The following is a 23,300-nucleotide window of genomic DNA, read 5'->3' as shown; positions in this document are numbered from 1 at the left end:
ATAGCAAATTTGTCATCATAGGCATGGAAACTAGAAGGAAAGGGAACTATATTTTTCAGGTGCTGAAAAAGAGAACCTATTAATCAGTGATTGCTCCTAGCAGCCTTATTTTTAATAGCCAAAAACTAGAAACAACCAAAATGTCCACAATAGGTAGGTAAATGGTTAAACAAAAGGTGGTACATCCCATAGTATGGAATACTACTCAGCAATAAAAATAAATGAACTACTGATACAGGCAACAACTTGTATGGATATGTACAGCATTATGCTGAGTGAACAAAAAGCAATCTTGAAAGGTCACATACTATAAAATCTCATTTATATAATATTCTGTGTGATAAAATTATAGAAAATAGATTATGGTTTCCAGAAGTTAATGATGGGGGTAGGTTAGTGAGACTGTAGAGGTAGCATAAGGGAAATCATTTTGGTGATGGAACAGCTCTGTATCTTGATTGCAGTGGTAGTTACATGAATCTACAAATGTGATAAAATGACAGAGAACTATAAATGTATATATTAATGTCAATTTTCTGGTTTTGATATTGTACTGAAATTACATTAGTTGTAACAACTGTGAGAAACTAGGTGAAGATATATGGAACTTCTCTTTACTGTCTTTGCAAGTTCCTATAAATCTATAATTGTTTCACAATAAAACAATTAAAAAAAACCCAATATGATTAATAAGTGGCATGAGATATTGAGAGAAGGAGTGGAGTTGGGGATGAGAGTAGTACTTCCAGAATCCTACTGCCTAGAGCTACAGAGAACTCAAGAAAGAGTGTATGCAGGTGACTTGAAAGTCAGGAAAGAAATCTTTTTATTTTTCATTTTTTATTTTTTTAACTCTACAATTTATTTGTGTGTGTGTGTGTTTTGTACATATTTTTATATTGTTATTCAATTTTAACTGTCTGCATTTCCTCCCCATCCCTCCATCCCACAGGAAAGAAATCTTGGAGAGAGTTGGGGGAAATTTTCTTTCTATAGGTACTAGGAGGCAGAGAAGCCCCACAATGGACTGTAAGATCCTCCAGGGCTATGATCATGATGTATTTGATGGTTGCTCAAAAAAAAAAAAAAAGAAAGAAAGAAAAATATTTGTGGACTGAACAAATAAAAAAATGAGAGTGCCAGGTTCTAAGGGATGACTTGGTTGTAGTCAGGAAGAAGAGATAAGAATAGGCTTTGGGGAGGACTAAGAATTCCAGTGGGTCACATAGAGATTTGTGTCAGAAGCTACCCCTTAACCTTAACTGTCTAGGTTGCTGGATGTATGGTTTCTAGCATTTCAAAAGAGGAAACAGGGAAGGAAGAGGCTTAGGTCCTGAGTTAATGTTGTCAAAGCTTCTGATCTCTGGCTAGTCTTATAGTGTCAGGAGCAGAAATCTGTAAGCTGAGACATTAATTATCCTTTGATAAGTTCTCCACTTCCCTTAGATTCTTGATAAAGTTATTTAGAAAATTCTAATTTGTCATAACTATCATGAGGTGGAAAGATATGTTTCTACTCAGCAGAGATTAGGAGACAAGTGTACAGGTCAGGTCATAGCAGCAAGAGATTTTGAAGTTGTACATCAGGAAATGAACCCCTTTAGAGAGAGAGATGTCAGAGGAAGCTGTGACCTGTGTTTTCATCCCAAGAAGACTGATCTGTTCCATGGACCCTGGAAATTTTTTGGTATATAGATTCATTAGTCTAATGTGATTTCCTTTTCTTTTTAATCCTCAGCCAAGGATATTTCCATTGATTTTAGATAAATAAGAAGAGGAAGAGAGAGAGAGAGAGAGAGAGAGAGAGAGAGAGAGAGAGAGAGAGAGACTGAGAGAGAAATATTGATCAGTTGTCTCCTTTATGTGCCCTGAATGGGGATTGAACCCACAACCTTTTTCATGTATGGGATGATGCTCCAACCAACTGAGCCAGCCAGCCAGGGCTAATATGATTTTCTAATCTGATTTAACTTGTCTACAATATAAAAGTGCATAAAACTAAAATATACCCTTGCCACCCTCCAAAGTAGGGATTAGTGTGTGCAATTCAGAGAGAATAATGGATAGCAAGAATGTCCAACAAAATAGTGAACAACCTATAAAATCATGTCATAGGGAGTGATAAATAGACTTTACTTAAAAGCCACAAAGCATTAGTTGCCACTTGGATTTTAATACTAATGAAAAGTGCATTAAAATCCATCTCAGAACATTTCTGAAATGAATGTTAAATTTACATAAATTTAGTCAGTCAATGCTGTTGAAACAGTTGTGTGAACTTTAGGGCATCAAATAGTCAGATATTTATTGAATGCCTACTGAGGCAAATGATTTTATGTCTTAAGGATCATAGAAAGATGTAATTTTTCTTGAGTTTAAAAAAAAGTGTGTGTCTGTATGCGTGTGTGAGATAAGCCTACCCAAATTTACTTCAGTTAAAATATTCTTTCTTTTACCTGCTGACCTCTGCTCCCATAGCCTTACTACTCACTTATATATGATTTTAGTACGTTTATTTATTTATTCATTCCCCAAGGTTATGTACATTACTATTTGTCAGGTATTGTAAAAAGATATAAGGTTCCTAAATGACACAAAATAAATATTGCAGCACAATTTACAATAGCCAAGTACTGGAAGCAACCTAAGTGCCCATCAGCAAATGAGTGGATCAAAAAACTATGGTACATTTACACAATGGAATTCTATGCAGCAGAGAGAAAGAAGGAACTTATACCCTTTGCAACAGCATGGACAGAACTGGAGAGCATTATGCTAAATGAAATAAGCCAGGCAGTAAGGGACAAATATCATATGATCTCACCTTTAACTGGAACATAATCAACAGAAGGAAAAAGCAAACAAAATATAACCAGAGACATTGAAATTAAGAACAATCCAACAATAGCCAGAGGGGACAGGGGAAGGGACAGTGGGGAGAAGGGTTTCAGGAACTACTATAAAGGACACATGGAGAAAATCAAGGGGGAGGGTGTAGGTGGGGGAGGGAGGTGGGTTCAGCTGGGGTGGGGTGGAAGGATGGGGAGAAAATGCAGACAACTGTGATTGAACAATAAAATAATTAAAAAATAAATATTGAAGAAGAAAAATGCATTTGAGCAGGTAGAGAAAATGCAGACCAAGGGACAGAAGACTAAAAGATAGAAAGCTTAAATGGGAGAAAATAGGAAAAAGGTTAAGCATCTTAGAAGATATCCAAGAGTAACGGGTTCTGAAATCTGGAAAAACAGATGCACAGGCAACAGCAAATATGAATAGTCCAGTGGCCATCCAAAAGGATTGTGAGCTTCCTGAGATTCGCGATGATATTTTCTTCATTCCTCTCTGATAAACCTGTGCTTAGAATACAATTCTGTATATAGTAAACATTCAATAAACAGTTCAACAAAAGAATGAGTGAGAAAGCAGTACCTCTCTTCTGAAGAATATAGAAATATTTACATATATCTAACACACATACTGTATGATACTGCCTTCCTACAGGGCCTTTGAAGACTTATTAAAAGCACTGGCTGCTACCCAAACAAGAAAGTAAAAAGGAATGAAAACATATCTGAGCTCTAGCACCCTTTACTTTTTTCCAAGAAGATTGATTTCAAAGTCTTTAGAGAAACTCTTTAATTTCTTCAAAGTTAAGTAAGTAAAAAATGAAATATAATTTTCAAAAAGAAAACAATTATAATCAATTTTTGTCTTTATTTAGAAGACTATTATGGAAAAATAGAATGTACAGTGGATGATAATATACATAGGATTGGAATTCTGCAAAAACCTCAGGACTGGATCTTGACACTTGGTAGTTTCCACCATGAGAGCAGTCCCAGAGGTTGGAAAGGAGGCTGCTCAGGACATTTGAGATACAGATCACTCTTCCAATCAAAAGGAAGTTACATTGCTTTGCTCTGTGTTTGGGTAAATGACACTAGACCAAATAAAATAAAATGTCTTACAGAATTATGAAATTGACCATATGACAAAGTGGATGTAAGTCAGAGACACACATCATTACACAGAAGTGTGAGTTTGTCCCATTATAAAATGTAGATTGGGAAATACAGTTGAGGTTTTACACTTTGATATGTTTATTTTTAGGTTATTATGATTTTGTGGAGGGAAGATTAGATTACAATAAAAAAATACATACTAAACACTTCTTGCCTTTTCCATCTCTTTATCTTTTTGATGTGTTTTATGGAAGATTTTCTTGACTTATCTTCCATGTTCTACATTTTAAAATATTTCTGAAATCATTTTATTCATTAATTTCATAAAATTCTTTCTTGTTCTTCGTTCCTTTTCAAAGAAAAACAGGCAAGAAAGGGCTGGAAAAAAGTATTCAGTCACAAAAGGTAAGGACCTGTATCCAAGATTATTCTGTCTGGCAAAGCTATCATTTAGAATGGAAGGGCAGATAAAGTGCTTCCCAGGCAAGGTAAAGCTTAAAGAGTTCATCATCACCAAGTCATTATTACATAAAATGTTAAAGGTACTTATCTAACAAAAGGAAGATCGAAACTATGTACATTAAAATGACAACAAACTCACAATTATCAACAACCAAACCTAAAAAAAAAAAAAAAAAACCTAAGCAAACAACTAGAACAGGAACACAATCACAGAAATGGAGATCACGTGGAGGGTTATCAATGAGGAAGGGAAGGAGGGAGAATGGGGGAAAATGTACAAGGAATAAGAAGCATAATTTGTAGGCACCAAATAGACAGGGGGAGGTTAATAATAATAAAAGAAATGGAGAAGCCAAAGAACTTATATGTATGACCCGTGGACATGAACTAAGTGGGGAATACTAGAGAAAATGGGGGTACTGGATGGAAATGGATTAAGGGGGAAAAATGGGACAAATGTAATAGCATAATTAATAAAATATACTTAAAAAAGAGGGATCACATTACCTGACATCAAACTATATTACAAGGTCACTGTAATCCAAACAGTCTGCTACTGGCATTAAGAACAGACACATAGATCAATGGAACAGAATAGAGATCCCAGAAATAAACCCATTTCTTCATGGTCAATTAATATTTGACAAAGAGGGCAGGAGCATAAAGTGAAGTAAAAATAGCCTCTTCAACAAATGGTGTTGGGAGATCAGACAGCTACATAAAAAAATAAAAATAAAAAGAAACTGAACCACCAAATTACACCATATACCAAAATAAACTCAAGATGGATAAAAGACTTAAATGTAATTAGTGACACCATAAAAGTCCTAGAGGAGAACATAGGCAGGCAAATTTCAGATATTCCATGCAGCAATATTTTCACTGATATCCCTGGATCAAGGGACACAACGGAAAGAATAAGCAAATGTGACTACATAAAATTAAAAAGCTACTGTATAGCTAAAGAAAACACATGGAAAATGAAAAGGGAACCAACCATATAGGAAAATATATTTGCAAATGAAACCTTGGATAAGGGTTTCATCTCCAAAATATATAAAGAACTCACATGCCTCCAAACCAGAAAGACAAACAACCCAATTAAAAAATGGTCAAAGCACCTGAACAGACATTCCTCCAAGGACATACAGAGGGCCCAGAGACATATGAAAGGATGCTCAGCATCACTAGCCATCAGAGATATGCAAATTAAAACCACAATGAGATACCACTTCACACTGGTGAGAATGGCCATCATAACCAAATCAACAAACAACAAGTGCTGGCGAGGTTGTGGAGAAAAGGGAACCCTAGTGCACTGTTGGTGGGAATGCAGACTGGTGCAGCCACTGTGGAAAACAGTGTGAAATTTCCTCAGAAAACGAAAAATGGAACTGCTTTTTACCTGCCAATTCCAGTGTTGGGATTATACCCTAAGAACCCTGAAACACCAATCCATAAGAACTTATGCACCCCAATGTTCATAGCAGCACAATTTACAATAGCCAAGTGATGGAAGCAACCTAAGTGCCCATCAGTAAATGAATGGATCAAAAACCAGTAGTTCATTTACATGATGGAATACTATGCAGCAGAAAAGGAGGGAGCTCATACCCTTTCCAACACCATGGTGGGTCTGGAGAGCATTATGCTAAGTTAAATAAGTGAGGAGGTGAAAGTCAGATACCATATGATCTCACTTATAAGTGGACACTTATCAACAAAACAAACAATCAAGCATAATAGAACCAGAGATATTGAAATTAAGAACAAACTGACAGTAACCAGAAGGGAGGTGGGAATGAATAATAGGGGGAAAAGGATGAAGGGTTTTCAGGAACACGGACAAAACCAAATGAGGGTAGGATTAAGGGTGGGAAGTGGGGATGGCTGAGGTAGGGGTAATGGTAGGGGGAAGATGGAGACAACTGTACTTGAACAACAATAAAAAAATTTAAAAAGTAAGGTAAAACTGGGGATAGTGAGTAATACTGTGTTTACACCGAAAACATTTAAATGGCAAAAATATAGTGAAGAAAAATATTTGTATATTATTGTGCCTTTGTGGCTCAGTGTTATATTCATTATAGTATAACACTTATAATTCAGAGAAAGTCAAAGTAAACTAACAATAAAGTAACTTACCTTTCCTGGTGTGTTTTTTTTTAAGTCCTAAAAATGGAACTTCCTCTTGACCCAGCAATTCCACTGCTGGGATTATACCCTAAGAATCCTGAAACATCAATCCAAAAGAACCTATGCACCTCAATGTTCATAGCAGTGTTATTTACAATAGCGAAGTGCTAGAAACAGCCTAAGTGCCCATGAGTAAATGAGTGGATCAAAAAAATGGTGGTACATTTACACAATGGAATACTATACAGCAGAAAGAAAAAAGAACTCCTACCCTTTGGGGCAGCATGGATGGAACTAGAGAGCATTCTGCTAAGTGAAATAAGCCAGGCGGTGAGGGACAAATACCATATGATCTCACCTTTAACTGGAACATAATCAATAGAAGAAAAAAGCAAACAAAATATAACCAGAGACATTGAAGTTAAGAACAATCTAACAATAGCCAGGGGGGAGTGGGGTGGGGACAGTGGGAAGAGGGGATTACAGGGACTACTATAAAGGACACATGGAGAAAATCAAGGGGGAGGGTGGAGGTGGGGGAGGGAGGTGGGTTCAGGTGGGATGGGGTGGAGGGATGGGGAGAAAAGGCATACAACTGTAATTGAATAAAAATAAAAATTTAAAAAAAGTGATACCGGAGAACCAAGATGGCAGCATAGGTAGACACACTGCGCCTCCTCGCACAACCAGAACTGACAGAAAATCGAACGGCAAGGGGGTCCGACACCAAGGAAATACAAAATAAACATTCATCCAGACCGGTAGGAGGGGTGGAGAGGTGCAACAGGATGGAGAGGACTCACGTTGCCATGGCAGGACTGAGACTGGTGGAGTGTGGGATGAAAGGGGCAGGCAGTCTGACCACTAGCAGACCCTGTGGCCCCACATTCGCACACAGATAAACCAAGAGGGCCGGACTCAGAGTGGCGGAGAGCGGGGCAGGCAGAGCAGTGGGTAGCACCCCGGGGCCCCACATTCGCACATAGGTAAACCGGGCGAACAGTGGGGAACGAAGTAGACTGCGCAACCCAGGGCTCCAGCTCCGGGAAATAAAGCCTCAAACCTCTGATTGAAAGCGCCCGTGGGGGCTGGGGCAGCAGCAGGAGAGACTCCCAGCCTCACGGGAGAGGTCGTTGGAGAGACCCACAGGGGCCTAGAGTGTGCACAAGCCCACCCACTGGGGAACCAGCACCAGAGAAGCCCAGTTTGATTGTGGGTAACGGAGTGAAAGATTGAGGTCCCGTGGAGAGTGGAGCGGGCGCCATTGCTCCCTCTCGGCCCCTCCCCCACGTACAGCGTCAAAGCACAGTGACCAGCTTTACCCCGCCCCGGTGAACACCTAAGGCTCCGCCCCTTAAAGTAACAGATGCGCCAAGACAAAAAAAAAAAAAAAATGGCCCAAATGACAGAACACTTCAAAGCTCCGAAAAAAATACAACTAAGCGACGAAGAGATAGCCAACCTATCGGATGCACAGTTCAAAGCACTGGTTATCAAGATGCTCACAGAATTGGTTGAATCTGTCCGAAAAGTAGATGAAAAAATGAAGCCTATGCTAAGAGAAACAAAGGAAAATGTACAGGGAACCAATAGTGATGCGAAGGAAACTGGGACTCACATCAACGGTGTGGACAAGAAACATCCAACCAGAAAAGAATGAAGAAACAAGAACTCGGAAAAATGAGGAGAGGCTTAGGAACCTCCAGGACATCTCGAAACGTTCCAACATCCGAATTATAGGGGTGCCAGAAGGAGAAGAGGAAGAACAAAAAATTGAAAACTTATTTGAACAAATAATGAAGGAGAACTTCCCTAATGTGGCAAAGGAAATAGACTTCTGGGAAGTCCAGGAAGCTCTGAGAAGAAGCCCAAAGAAGCTGGACCCAAAGAGGAACACACCAAGGCACATCATAATTACATTACCCAAGATTAAATGCAAGGACCTACATCCAATATTACTGTATCTAGCAAAGCTATCATTTAGAATGGAAGGGAAGATAAAGTGCTTCTCAGATAAGGTCAAGTTAAAGAAGTTCATCATCACCAAGACCTTATTATATGAAATGTTAAAGGGACTTATCTAAGAAAAAGAAGATCAAAAATAGGAACAGTAAAAATGACAGCAAACTCACAGTTATTAACGACCACACCTAAAACAAAAACAAGAGCAAACTAGGCAAACAACTAGAACAGGAACAGAACCATAGAGATGGAGATCACATGGAGGGTTGTCAATAGGGGAGTGGGAGGGGGAGAGGGGGGGAAAGGTACAGAGAATAAGTAGCATAGATGATAGGTGGAAAATAGACAGGGGGAGGATAAAAATAGTGTAGGAAATGTAGAAGCCAAAGAACTTATAAGTATGACCCATGGACTTGAACTATAGGGGGGGAATGTGGGAGGGAGTAGGTGGGCAGGATGGAGTGGAGTGGGGGGGAAATGGGACAATTGTAATAGCATAATCAATAAATATATTAAAAAATAACTGTAATTGAATAACAATATAAAATAAATTAAAAAAAATAAAAAATAAAAATAATAATAATAATAAATTGGCTGCACACACACAAAAAAGTGATACCAAACAACAATGAATCCAACAGCTTGTCCTTTGAAAAGATAAACAAGTTTGACAAACCTTTAACACAACTCATCAAGAAAAAACGAGAAAGAATCCAAATAGCCAAGGGTAGGTTTTCCTAATATCCTGAGTGATAGATATTAATCAGGGACATTTCGTCAGTGATGGAGCTGGAACTGGATTCCAAGTCTTCCTGGCTGCAAAGTCCATTGTGCTGTATCAAAATTTAGGATGGGGTTTTCTTTTTTTGTTGTTGTTTAATGAGATGTTTACATGTAATCTTCAGACATGGCCTCAAGTTCATAGTACTTCTGCCTGGTCCTCCCTGCCTTTTGCTACTTCTTTGCAGACTTGACCAGACCTGTTTCAGAAGTTATGCTGAAGACAGTGACTGGGAAACAAAGTGACCATGGGCAATACATATTCTATCCATGTGTACCATCCCGTCATTTTGCTACCAAGAAAGCCAAAGCCAAGTGGAAAGGACAGTCCCAAACCAGAATGAATCTTGATACTGCCTTGGTTGAGGATATAATCAGCTTGGAAGAGGTGGAGAAAGAAATGAAGTCTGTGTTGGAAGCACTCAAGGATAATTTCAATAAGATAGTCAACAGAAGGACTGCACCAGGATCCCTTGATCACATCACTGTGGTAACTGCTGACAGGAACTTTGCTTTAAACCAGATTGGCCAGATCTCCATAAAGTCTCCACAGCTGATTTTGATGAATATGGCCAGCTTCCTGGAGTGTAGAGCTGCAACTATCAAGGCTATGAGAGACAGTGCAATGAATCTGAGCCCATAAATGGAAGAGACACTAATTCAGGTACCCATTCCCAAGTTATTTCTTCTGCAGGGGGGATGTCTTCCTGAAGCCTAGTGAGGAGGTGGCAAGGTTTCTCTCCATGGAGCTGTCAGAGATGCATTTTGATGAGAAGTCCTGGAAATGCAGCTTCCTTCTCCCTTAGTCTGTCCACTACTGCTGCTAGAGCAGAACTCAAACCTCCGCTACCCCCATCACCTGCTGTGCTCCTCCCTTCATGTTCTTTCCCTCTCTGCTCACCATCCACTCAACAGCTCAAGTTCCAAGTGACTAAATCCTGTTAGTCACTCTGTCCCTCACCACTCACATCCTATTATCCCCAAGTCCTGGAAATTCTGTGTTAAAAATAAGAATGCAGCCATCCTGAACTGAGCTTCTATAGAGCACACATACTGGCAGGGTGTCTAGCCCTTGTCACCATCATTTCATGTAATCCTTGCTTCCATCCTGTTAGTAACATTCTTACTCCCATTTTCTACATGAGGAAACTGAGTCTGGAGAAGTGGAAAGTGTGCCTACAGTTCTGAAGCTAACAAGTGGCAGAGCTGGGACTCCAACTTAGGTATTCTGACTTTAAAGCATTTCCTTTCTATCTTTTAAAGTCTCGTTTAAGTGACCAAAGATTTTTTGAAATCAAGTGCTGACATATTATAACAGGTTTTTACTGTAATTGCCCAAGCTGAGCGTGGTTTCTTCTCACATACACCTGGTGAATGGCATTCATGTGCCCCATTCCCGCTGAAAAAATAAGACATATAATTTCAGTCAGTGGGACTCTCTGCTGTGTGAGTTACCAGTGGGGCATGCCCTTGGCTTATTGCTCATGGGAACATGCTCAAGGAATTCTGCAGTAAGGCCCCAATCAAGGATGTTATTGGAAGACCTGCCTGGTGGAGTTCGTACAGTGTGACCTTGCCAGCTCTGCCAGAACCCCTGCCTAATGCTAGGAGGCTCTCTGACCCCAGCAGAAAAGGATGCCTTCTTCATAACCAGGCCAAATAGGTCCTGCAGTGTTGGTCCTGAGGTCCCCTGTGCCTTCCTGGAGGATCTTGGTCAGGCATTTGCCATGTGGTCAGATCGGGTTTGTATGCTCCTGTCTTCCCAAAACACAAATCTGATCATGTCTCCTCTATCTCACTCAAACTGCTATGGTACTGTATGTGTTCTTAGGAATAATCTACCAAGACTCTTTCCCCCCCACTCTTTTTTACTGTGGTAAGATAGACATAAAAGATTTTGCCACATTTGGTCATTTTTAAGTGTCTTGTTCAATGGAATTAAGTACATTCACATTGTTGTACAACCAATCTCCAGAACTCTTTTCATCTTGGAAAACTGAAACTATATACCCATTAAACAACAACTCCCCATTCCCTGATCCCCCAGTTCTTAAAAATTACTATTTGACTTTCTGTATTCATGAATTTGACTATTCTAGATACCTCATATAAGTAGAATCATATAATATCTATTCTTTTGTGACTGGCTTCTTTCATATACCATAATGTTTTTTTTTCTCTCTCTCTCTCACTCTCTCTTTTTTATTGTTGTTCAAGTACAGTTGTCTACATTTCCCCCCCAGACTCACCCCCACCCAAGCCATCCCCTTCTCCCACCCTCAATCAGGCCCTTTTTAGTCTTTGTCCATGTGTCCTTTATACATGTTCCTTGATGACCCTTCCCATTCTTTACCTGGGTATCCCCTCCTAGCTCTCCTCTGGTTACTGTCAGTTTATTCTTGATTTCAATGTCTCTGGTTATATTTTCCTTACTTGTTTGTTTTGTTGATTAGGTTCCACTTATAGGTGAGATCATGTGGCATTTGTCTTTCACCTCCTGGATTATTTCACTTAGCATAAGGCACTCCAGATCCATCCATGCTGTTGGAAATGGTAGGAGCTCCTTCCTTTTTTGCTGCATAGTATTCCAATATGTAAATGTACCACCGTTTTAAACTTAGAGCTTTCCCACTAAGATCAGGAACAAGACAGGGATGTCTGCTTTTACCTCTCTTATTCAACATTTTACTGGAAGTCCTGGTGACAGCAACCAGACGAGCAGAAGAAATAAAAGACATCCAAACTGGAAAGGAAGAAATAAACATGTCATTATTTTACATGACATGATACTATACTTTGAGAACCCTAATGTTTCTACCAAGAAACTACTAGAACTGATAAATTCAGCAAAGTAGCAGGATACAAAATTAATATCCAGAAATCAGTTGCATTTTTATATACCAATAATGAACTAACAGAAAGGGATATTAAGAAAATAACCTCATTCACATTTGCTTCAAAAAGAATAAAATACCTAGGAATAAACCTTACCAAGGATGTAAAAGGCCTATACTTGGAAAATTGTAAGACACTGAAGAAAGAAATTGAAGAAAACACAAATAAGTGGAAGTACAAACCATGTTCATGGATTGGAAGAATTAACATAATTAAAATGTCCATACTACCCAAAGCAATCTATAGATTCAATGCAATTCCTATCAAGATTCCAGTGATGTATTTTACAGAACTAGAACAAATATTTCAAAAATTTATATGGAATCACAAAAGGCCCTGCATAAAAACAGAGATCCTGAGAAAGAAGAACAAAGTTGGAGGATTCACACTACCTAATATCAAACTATACTGCAAAGACCATAGCAATCAAAACAGCATGATACTGGCATAAAGTCAGATGCATAGATCAATGGAACAGGATAAAGAGCCCAGAAATAAACCCACAATTCTACAGTCACTAATATTTGACAGAGGAAGCAAGCACATACAAGGGACTAAAGATAGTTTATTCAATAAATGGTTCTGGGAAAATTCAGCAGATATGTGCAGAAAAATAATACAAGAACACCTCCTTACACCATACATAAGAATAAAATCAAAATGGATCAAAGACTTAAATGTTAGACCTGAAACCATAAAAATCAAAGAAGAAAACCTAGGTAGCCAAATCTCAGACATTGCCCGTAGTAATTTTTTTATCAGATATATCTCCTCAGGCAAGGGAAACAAAAAAATTAAATAAACAAATGGGACTACATTGAACTAAATGTGCACAACAAAGCAAACAAAATAAAAGACAACCCACTGGATGGGTGAACATATTCACCAATACATCTGATAAGGAATTAATATCCAAAATTTATAAAGTACTTACAAAACTCAACACCCAATTAAAAAATGAGCAAAGGACCTGAATGGACACTTCTCTAAAGAGCACATTCAGATGGCCAATAGACATATGAAAAAATGCTTAACATCAGTAATCATCTGAGAAATGCAAAATAAAACCAGAATGAGATACCATCTCACACCATCAGAATGGCTGTCATCAATAAATCAACAAACAACAAGTGCTGGAGAGGATGTGAGGAAGGTGAACCCTCTTGCAGTTGGTATAAATGCAGACTGGCATAGCCACTGGGGAGAGCAATATGGTGATGCCTCAAAAAAATTAAAAATGGATCTGACTTTTGACCCAGTCATCCCATTTCTGGGAATATGTCCAAAGGAACCCAAAGCATTAATTCAAGAGAACATAAGCACCCCTATGTTCATTACAGAGTTATTTACAATTGCCAATATTTGGAAGCAACCCAAGTGTCCATAAATAGATGAATGGGTAAAACAACTATGGGATGTCTACACAGTTGAATTCTTCTCAGACATAAAAGAGAAGAAAATTTTACCCTTTGCGACAGCATGGATGGACCTAGAGAACATTGTGCTAAGTGAAATAAGCCAGTCAGAGAAAGACAAATACCATATGATTTCACTCATATGTGGAACTGAATGAACAAACTGAACCAATAAGCAAAATAGAGACAGACTCATAGATAGAGAGCGGGATGAAAGCTAAGGGGGTGAGATTATGGGGTGGAGGGACTGAGTAAAAAGGAAAAAGGACTAATGGACATGGATAACTGTGTGGTGATTGCTGGGGGGATATAAAGGGACTAAATGGTAATGGAAAAAATACAATAAAGATTAAATAAAAAAGAAAAAAGTCTTTTTTGCTAAAGAGGGAGTAAACGTATTTTAGCAATAATGTTAACCAATTTTGCTGAGATAGTCCAACTTTCAGTAGTACAACAAATAAATATAATGTGTTAATGCTGCTAGGTGCCTTTATATATTGTAAACTGAACTCTCAAGTTTGAATAATAAAACTTTAAGAAATAAGCTACATGGGAAATATCAAGGTTGTCATTCATGGTCAAATTTAAAATCAAATACTTTCATGTTTCCTCTTCACAATTACTCCCTAGTTGTCTCAATTGTCCTCTACAATTGTACATTGTAACTCCTGCTTTATTTAAAATGGAGATCCGAAATGCTCTAAACCCTTCACCAAAGGGTGCTTCTGTGGCAGTACAAGTTTTTTTGTGACTCCGAAGTGCTGTAAGAAAAGAAGCGGTTTGGGTCTCCCTAGGCGCTGACTCTACTCCCTCTCCTGAGGATGAGCGTGCAGCCTTGCTGGTATTGAATTTGCTTTAAAAACAGTTTTTTTTTGTTGTTACTATTTCAGGAAAATAAAGGGCACATTCAAACTGGTCAGTTTGAGGAGAGTTTAATAAAGAGAATATTTACAAATGCATGGGCACAAGGGATAAGAAAATCAACAAAAGATAGTGTAGTTCTCTACATCTGACAATAGTAAGACCCATAACTATCCTGCTTGAATAGTCAGGTGGAAGGCAAAGCTGTTGGAACTCAGAAAGGGGATATATACTAAAAAAGGCTATTTGACAAAAAATTGTGGTGTACATTAGAGGGAAGGTGCCAACCCATGGTGATCCTGTAGAGAGGAAGACAGGCAAATAAAAAATATCCCAGCTTCATTCTTGTCCCATCTTTCCATCTCAGCCAGTGTCTTCCACTGGCTAAACCCAACCAGAAGGCAGAGGGCAATGGAACCCACAAGTATGGTTTACATAAGTGAATTTATTGGGGTGCGCTGGGTGGGTGGTGAAAGTCAAAGTGAATCTGGGTCTGGCAATGGAAAATGCTCAGCACATCATGAAAACATCATGTTTGTAAAAATTCCTTAAATGGGGTAACTGGCATAAGTTCTTCTGGGATGGTGAATTTAGTACATAAATTTAGAAAGAAGTAGAATGCAATGGAAAGTATTTAAAGTGGAGTGCTGCATTTCTATTGCTGTGGAGTAAATCCTGATATGGGTGTATTATTATGGAGTAGGTATATTAGCTAGAGACAGAGCTAGGATTTGAGGGGCCTGAAAATTATTGTGTTCTTATTCCATTACAACTTCTGCCTTGCACTGGCATAGTGATGCTGTTAGTTGGCATAATGTGTGTCAGGAGTATTACTGAAAGCCTCTTACCTTTGATTGGCTAATAATACCTTCACTCTACACAGACTGACTATCTCCTATATAAATATGTTTCACTAACTCCACATTAAAATTAATCCCAACTCAAATTCCCTCTAATAGAATATTTAAAAATATCTGGCCACACCATTCTTACCCTATTTGTGGAAATTTAACAAAAGGAAGTTATCATAAAAGGAGTCAGTTATCATTTTGACCTACTATGGTTAAAATATCTCAGTTTGCAATTTTTACAAAAAAATACATGATGTGAATACATTGCCCAGGCCTCATCTATGGCCTTGTAAGAGAACTATGTAAGTTTTATTAGTTTTATGATAAATCCACACTTAGATAATTGAAACAAACTGCACAGTGCCTCACCCTCCTCTAGTGGAGATAATAGGAAGAGGATCAAAGGGAAAGTTAGTTCTTTTGCTTCTCCCATAGAATAAGGGAAGAATTTGGAAATTCAAATGATCAGTCATTTACCGCTAAGCCTAGCTTGGGTTAGGGAGTGGGGTGAATGCATATAGATAATGGCTATAATAACTTTCATTTGTGTTTGTTCATTCAACAGGTATTCAACGATTGTCCATTATGTTCCTGGCACTATTTGAGATGATTGGGATAAAATGGTAAGTAAAACAGATGCAATCTCTGTCTTCAGTGAACTCAAAGTCTAATGGAGGACAGATAATTTACTATTCCATCTTTATATAAAACAAGTATGTGAAAAGTCATAGAATAACTCATCTACTATTCCATCCATACCTTGGCACAAAGCACTGATGGTCCCTGAAACAGTTCTCTAAATCCCCTTCCATAGCTTTGGTATCTGTGGTATCTTTTTGTCCCTGAAAAATAAGAGAAAAAGAAGGCAAGAATTTCAAGGAGTGGAGAATGTAGAAACTGAGAAATCAACCCACCTGCAAGTCTTTGCTATTTCTTTTAGAATATCCAGGCTTTTTCTCCATTGGATTGTGAACAATTTAGTGGAAGTATAGTCTCCTATACTCAACAAATCCGATACTCAATCACTAATAAATGATGAAAGAATAGGTACCATATGAGGCTTTTCCTTTTTAGACTCTGATATCATTATTATAACAACAGCTACAAAGCATTTGTAGGCAATGTAAAGTCTCGTTATTGTATGGAGAGAAAGACCAAGGCTTTACTTTATGTTCATCCTTGCTTCAGACTTTCAGAAAACCATCTAATTTCCTAGCATCTGAGGTGCATACCAGTGAAACAAGGTCAACTATACAAATATTTTACTTATCTCATTGGGGTAAAAACTGCTGCAAGAATTACAGCTGTGAATTAGTGGAATTTCCACAGGGCTTGTGTATTTTGGGGAGAAGTTAAGTAGAACCACATGGTCCCTAAAGAAATGATAAACATACAAAATTGTATCTAAGTAAAAAAGGGGTAAATTAAAAATGGAAATCCTTGGTCAGAAAGATATTTCAATGAATATTGAATATTGAATCAATATTCACATCAACAGTCTCACTGATCAAGCCATGCATGCTCTACTCTTCATGGGTCTTTGACAGCTTGTTTATTGTCTGTCTTTCCAGGAATGTTGGTATTCTGAAAAATGGCAATTGGGATTCCACTGTCAGGTAAAAACTGCAGAGACATGATAAATATGCAATTGATTGATTGCATCTGCCAAGCATCTTAAGTTTATTAAAGTCTGTTAAGCTCTTTCTAGGCTAAGCCTATATAATCTTTAGAAACTCTGAAGCATGAGCAAAGTATACTGAGTTTGAATCTTGTCTCTGCAACTTACTTCTTATATGTGACCTTGGACAAGTTACTTGACAACTTTGAACTTCAATTTTCCTAACCTATGAAGTAAAGATAATACTGGCTCTTGTGGCAGGATAGTTTTGATAATTTAAAGAAATTTTATATTCACATAAATCATACACTATAAAGTAGGTGTTAATGAAGGGTAGGCATTGCTAATTATGAATTTCAGTACAATAATAAGCTATTTTATTATCACTTGTTTTATCCAGTGTTTAAACTTTGGGCTAAGAAAGATTTTCTCACAAGATTATTATGATTTGTAAACATGAGCCAACTCCTTTATAGCAGTTATTTTGCTGGGAAGTAAGCAAGGTCATAAATCAGTAATGACTTGCAACCTTGGGACTTATTGATCTTGTTGTTTCTCTTCTGTAATGTTCCTGGAAACCCCAATTATTTTGGGAAGTTACCCAATCTAGTTTACCCATTATTCTATATTAGGGTTATTAGTAACAAATTATGAAAGCACTTGATTGATTTTCTTGGAAAAATAATCCATTTATAGTATAATATAGATATTACTTTATTCAATACATTTCTTAGCATATTAAACTTTTTAGAAAGAAATAATTGGGATAAACAGCTAGAGATCTTTAAATGCATGTGCTTATGATAAATTCTACTTTTCTGGGCACAATGGTTGGGACTTAAAGAGCTCTTTATCTAAGAAAAACTCTTGGAATACATGGGCCTAATTCATCTTATGAGGCTGGCTGCTGGCAATGTTTTAAAGTAGAAGTATTTTTTAATATGTCTGGTGTTGTCCCCAATACTCAGTATAATGCTTGGTAGGAATAAATGTCCAGTAAATGTTGATTGAATGAGTAAATGAATGAATCAAAGCATGAACAAATGAAATCATGAATTCATAAAGAGTTACCCACTCTAAGTACTTGTGAAGGTGGTTCTACTTTCCTTATGAATGCAACTGTTTTCTTGGTTTTATACACATGTTTAAAGGCCTATATCTTTAACACTGGACTCTGTTGACAAATTTAATTGCCTTCCTGTTCCTAGTTCCAATTTGGTCCTTCTAATTGACAAGAGGTAGTCTCTATGTGGTATAAAACTTTCTTTTGTGATTGTGAAGTAGCTTGAATTTGAGACTGATATTTGGAAGGTCAAAGGAAGCTATTTATTAAAACAAAATAGGGTCTGAAATGGATAGTGGTTCCCAAAACTGGTCTGACATAAGAATCTTCTGATGTACATGATAAAAATGCAAATTTCTAATCATCATTTGAGAATCTCCAAAAGCAGTACAGCAAGTGCTTTTTATGACCAGGCAAGTTGGGCAAAGACTGGTATATGCGACGACTGTCATCTTACTTATTGGAAGACTAATAAGGTAATGATTTCTCTTAGCTTCTGTTTTCTACCATTTAACATGTAAGGGTATTAATATCACTCTGGACCCTATCAAAGGATTTCTATGAGAATCATGAAGATTAAATTTTCAGAACTTTATATTTTATGAAAACTTTGGAAATTTATTTTAAATATACTAACAAATCTATTAAAACTAAATGCTTCTATTTATATGGCACTAATTCACAGTTTCACAAATACTTTTTAGCAACCCTCCCATGCACCATTTCCAGAATCACTGAGACCAACCCACACTAACCAGGAGCTTCCCATCTGTCTTGTATTATATTATTTTCCTGTAAATGAGTTACCATATTTGTGCAATTAAAAATATTGACTCTAGAAATGAAAAATAGCACTACCATATGATCTAGCAATCCTATTTCTGGGTATCTGTCCAAAAGAAAAAAAACCATTATCTTGAAGAGATAACTATACTCTCATATTCATTACAGCATTATTTTTCATAACCATAGTGTAAAAGCAACCTAAATGTCTATAAACAAATGAACAGATGAAGAAAATGTGGTATGCACATACAATGGAATATCATTCAGCCTTAAAAAGAAAGGAAGTACTGTAATTTGCAATAGCATGGATGAAACAGGAGGACATAAGCCAGACACAGAAAGGGAAATACTGTATGGTATCACATATGAATGAAATCTTAAACACACACACCCACACACAGAGTAGAATGGTGGAAATAGGAAGAGGTTGGTAAAAGGGTTCAAACATTCAGTTAAGATGAATAAGCTCTGAGGATCTAATGTATAAACCATGGTGACTATAATTGACAACACTGTATTGTTTACTTTGCTAAAATACTAGACCTTAAATGTTCCCAGCAAAAAAAGCCTGAAAAAATTAAATAAGTAAAAAGATGAATTTGTTAATTAACTTTATGGGGGAAATCCAATGCACATGGAACATTTTGAAAAATAGACCACATAATAGGTCACAAAAGAAGCCTCAACAAATTCAAGAAAATTGAAATCATATCAAGCATTTTCTCTGACCACAAGGGACTGAAACTAGAAACTAACCTCAAGGAAAAAACTCAAACACACTCAAACTCATGGAGATTGAATAGCATGCTATTAAACAAGAATGGGTTAAGAAGGAGATCAAGGAGGAAATCAAAAAGTTTCTGGAAACAAATGAAAATGAAATCACAACAATCCAAAACCTGTGGGAAACAGCAAAGGCCGTCCTGAGAGGGAAGTTTATAGCTATACAGGCCTACCTTAAACATCACATAAACAAAAGGAAAGACAAAAATCACATAGTCATATCAATAAATGCAGGGAAAGGATTTGATGCGGTACAGACCCAGTTATGATTAAAAAAAAAAACCACTCAGCAAAGTGGGAATAGAGGGAGCATTCCTCAACATAATAAAGGCCATATAGGAGAGACCTACAGCCAACATCATACTAAATGGACAAAAACTTAGAGCTTTCCCACTAAGATCAGGAACAAGACAAGGATGCCCTCTCTCACCACTCCTATTCAACATAGTACTGGAAGTCCTAGCCACAGCAATCAGACAAGAAAAAGCAATAAAAGGCATCCAAATTGGAAAGGAGGAAATGAAACTGTCACTGTTTGCAGATGACATGATAGTGTACATGGAAAATCCTATAGACTCAACCAAAAAACTGCTCGACCTAATAAATGAATTTGGCAAAACAGGGTCACAAAGTCAATATCCAGAAGTCAAAGGCATCCTTGTACACCAACAATGAAACATCAGAAGCTGAAATCAGGAAAAAAATCCCATTTGATATAGCAACAAGAAAAATAAAATACCTAGTAATAAACCTAACCTAGTAAAAGACCTGTACTCAGAAAACTATGAAACACTGAAGAAAATAATCAAGGAAGACACAAACAAATGGAAACGTATACAGTGTTCATGGATTGGACGAATTAACATCATCAAAATGTCCATACTACCCAAAGCAATTTATAGATTCAATGCAATACCTAGTAAAGTACCAATGGCATATTTCACAGATATAGAACAAACACTTCAAAAATTTATGTGGAATCATAAACGAGCCTGTATAGTTGCAGCAATTTTGAGAAAGAAGAACAAAGTAGGAGGGATTACAATACCTGATATCAAACTGTATTACAAGGTCACTGTAATCAAAACAGTCTGGTACTGGCATAAAAACAGACACATGGACCAATGGAACAGAACAGAGAACCCAGAAATAAACCCAAGTCTCTATGGTCAATTAATATTCAACAAAGGGGGCAGCAGCATAAAATGGAGTAAATATAGCCTCTTCAACAAATGGTGTTGGGAGAGCTGGACAGCTACATGCAAAAAAAATGAAACACGATCACCAGCTTACACAATACACAAAAATAAATTCAAGGTGGATAAAAGATTTAAGTATAAGTTGTGACACCATTAAAGTCCTAGATGAGACCATAGGCAGGAAAATCTCAGATATTCCACGCAGCAGTGTTTTCACTGATATATCCTCTAGAGCAAGGGACATAAAGGAAAGAATAAGCAAATGGGATCTCATCTGTGTGGGAATCTAGAGAGACTCAAAATGAGTAAAAGGTAATTAGGATACAGCTATGACTGATAAACCCCCAAAAGCAGATTTTCTACTTGAATGAGAATTTCTTTTGAATGCAGAAAGAAGGGGTCAGGGGAGGGTAAAGTGAATGAAGAGAGTCAAATGTTTGCTAACGAACAACAACAAAAACCCCCCTACACTTTAGGTGTAAGCATGCAATAGAAAATACAGATGTTATTATAATGTTATAATACTGAAAATTATACTATATTATTAACCAGTATTACCCCAATACCTTTAATAAAAAAGAAGGTAATAGCATTATAAGAAAACAGGATGGGGCAAAAGTAGGTTTACAGTTGTGAGTACATCAAGCACATAGTTTATTCTTGTATTATTTTTTATTAATTATTATATTATTTCCATGCAAACAACTGTAAACTTACTTTTCCCCCATCCTATATAAATGACTAATGAACTGTACCATTCTTGTCCTATTTTTGTTATTTCCCTTATGGTGAAAATGATGACATAGAAGGAAAGGTAAAGATGGGGCAACCAATAGTTATTTTTCCTTCCACTGTTCTGATAAAAATGGAATATATATGCATGTATGGGCTATGAAATACAAATTGTGTGATTTCAATGTTTCTGCATATAAGTTAAATGCTCTTATTTTTGTGTTTAAAACTAGAATTGCACAATATAAGCATTGCACAATATAAAATTCATGTTAATAGCTTTAAATTTTTTGCTTATAATGACAGTAAATGGCTGATTAAAAAACATCATGGCAAGTTGAGAGAGAAACTGAAGAAAGAAGGAAAATCTTTATCTTTCAGTACAGACATTTTTCCTGTATTTTGAGCAGGGGGTCCTGCATTTTTATTTTACCCTCAAATTATGCTGCCAGCTTTGGGTCAGAAGGATGGAATTAGCAAGTATAAATGTGGTATAGTGTGGCATGGGACCCTGAAAATCAGTTTTAGGAGAAAATACTGGTCTCCCAGGACCATGACTCTCAATGCATAGAATTGAACTGATTTTAACAATTTGTTTATAAATCGTGACTAACTTACTAAGATTGCATTCTCTCCTCACTCTGTTATCATTTTATCGAATATTTATTGGAAGTTTATTATGACTACAACAATGTGCTAGAAAATACAAAGGAGGACAATGTGGGGTTGAGCTATAGGGACAATATGCATGGGCTACCTTCAATGAGCTTGCATTTGAATAATGGCACTATTCTAATTATTTCTAGATTCTGATACGTATGTACATCAGTATGCATATGCATAGACAAACACACACTTTCACCTTTCATTTTTCCTTCTTCCTCTTTCAGTCATAGTTTGTTCTTGTTCTTCCCTGGTTCCCGGTCATTTCTAGGATGGTGATGATAATGATGATAGTAATGATGATATGGTAGTAAACATTATTTTGAACCCTTTACACATATTAATTCAGTTAATGTTTATGGTAGCCTTATGAAATGTGTGCCATTTTTATCTCCAATTTATAAATGAAGAAATGGAAGCATAGAGAAGTTAGTAATTTGTCTAAAAATCAAACAGATAGAAAGTGAATGAGCCAGGATTTGAACCAAGGTGGTCCCCATTATGCTGCATTACAAAATTTCCCCAAAGTTTTGGGCAATAGTAACTTTGAGCATTGTTCTTCATATTTACATATGTGTACTGTAGTGGAAGGGAGGTACTGAAAATTCCTGCTAAGTTTTAGGGGATTAATTTCTTGATCCTTAGCTTCACTGAACTCTTTCCTAAAAATGGTTGGCTTAATGAAAACCTGTAATTAAGGCTGGTCCCCTTCTCTACCTCCCCTTTTGCAATAGCTCTTTCCCTTTTTGTAGAAGAAAGACCTTTCTGGCATTTAACATACTCTAGAGTGCCAACCAAAGGGTAATTTAAAGAATTCACAATAATATTGAGAGAGTGAATGAATTTTAAGACTAAGCAACCATATCCTTTATAATCCAGGGATTTCTAATTTTTTGTTATCATAAAAGTGAAGGAAGACTTAAACCTATTACCAGATTATTAACAATAATTTTTGATGGTAGATCGCTATGTGAATTTCATAATATAACTTCGAAAGAGTTCTAAGAATTGAATGGCAGTTTTATAACAAAACTCCTTCTATTCCCATTCTCTTATTTAAGTGGCAAGTTTTCTTAATATATAAATAGAAAAGAGGAAGTGAATTTATGTTACATCCTATTTCATTCTA

At 37.0% G+C, this 23,300-nt stretch overlaps 1 pseudogene; it reads left to right on the top strand.

Annotated features, from left to right (window-relative positions):
• The first annotated feature begins 6,282 nt into the window (after window positions 1-6,282).
• LOC112322350 (ribosome-recycling factor, mitochondrial pseudogene) lies at window positions 6,283-10,023 on the top strand (annotated as a pseudogene).
• Window positions 10,024-23,300: the final 13,277 nt, after the last annotated feature.

This window comes from Desmodus rotundus, chromosome X, assembly GCF_022682495.2.
Source record: "Desmodus rotundus isolate HL8 chromosome X, HLdesRot8A.1, whole genome shotgun sequence".
In the NCBI taxonomy this organism is placed as follows: Eukaryota; Metazoa; Chordata; class Mammalia; order Chiroptera; family Phyllostomidae; genus Desmodus; species Desmodus rotundus.
The sequence above is the reverse complement of the archived record's forward strand: the minus strand, read 5'-3'. Positions and strand labels throughout refer to the sequence as shown.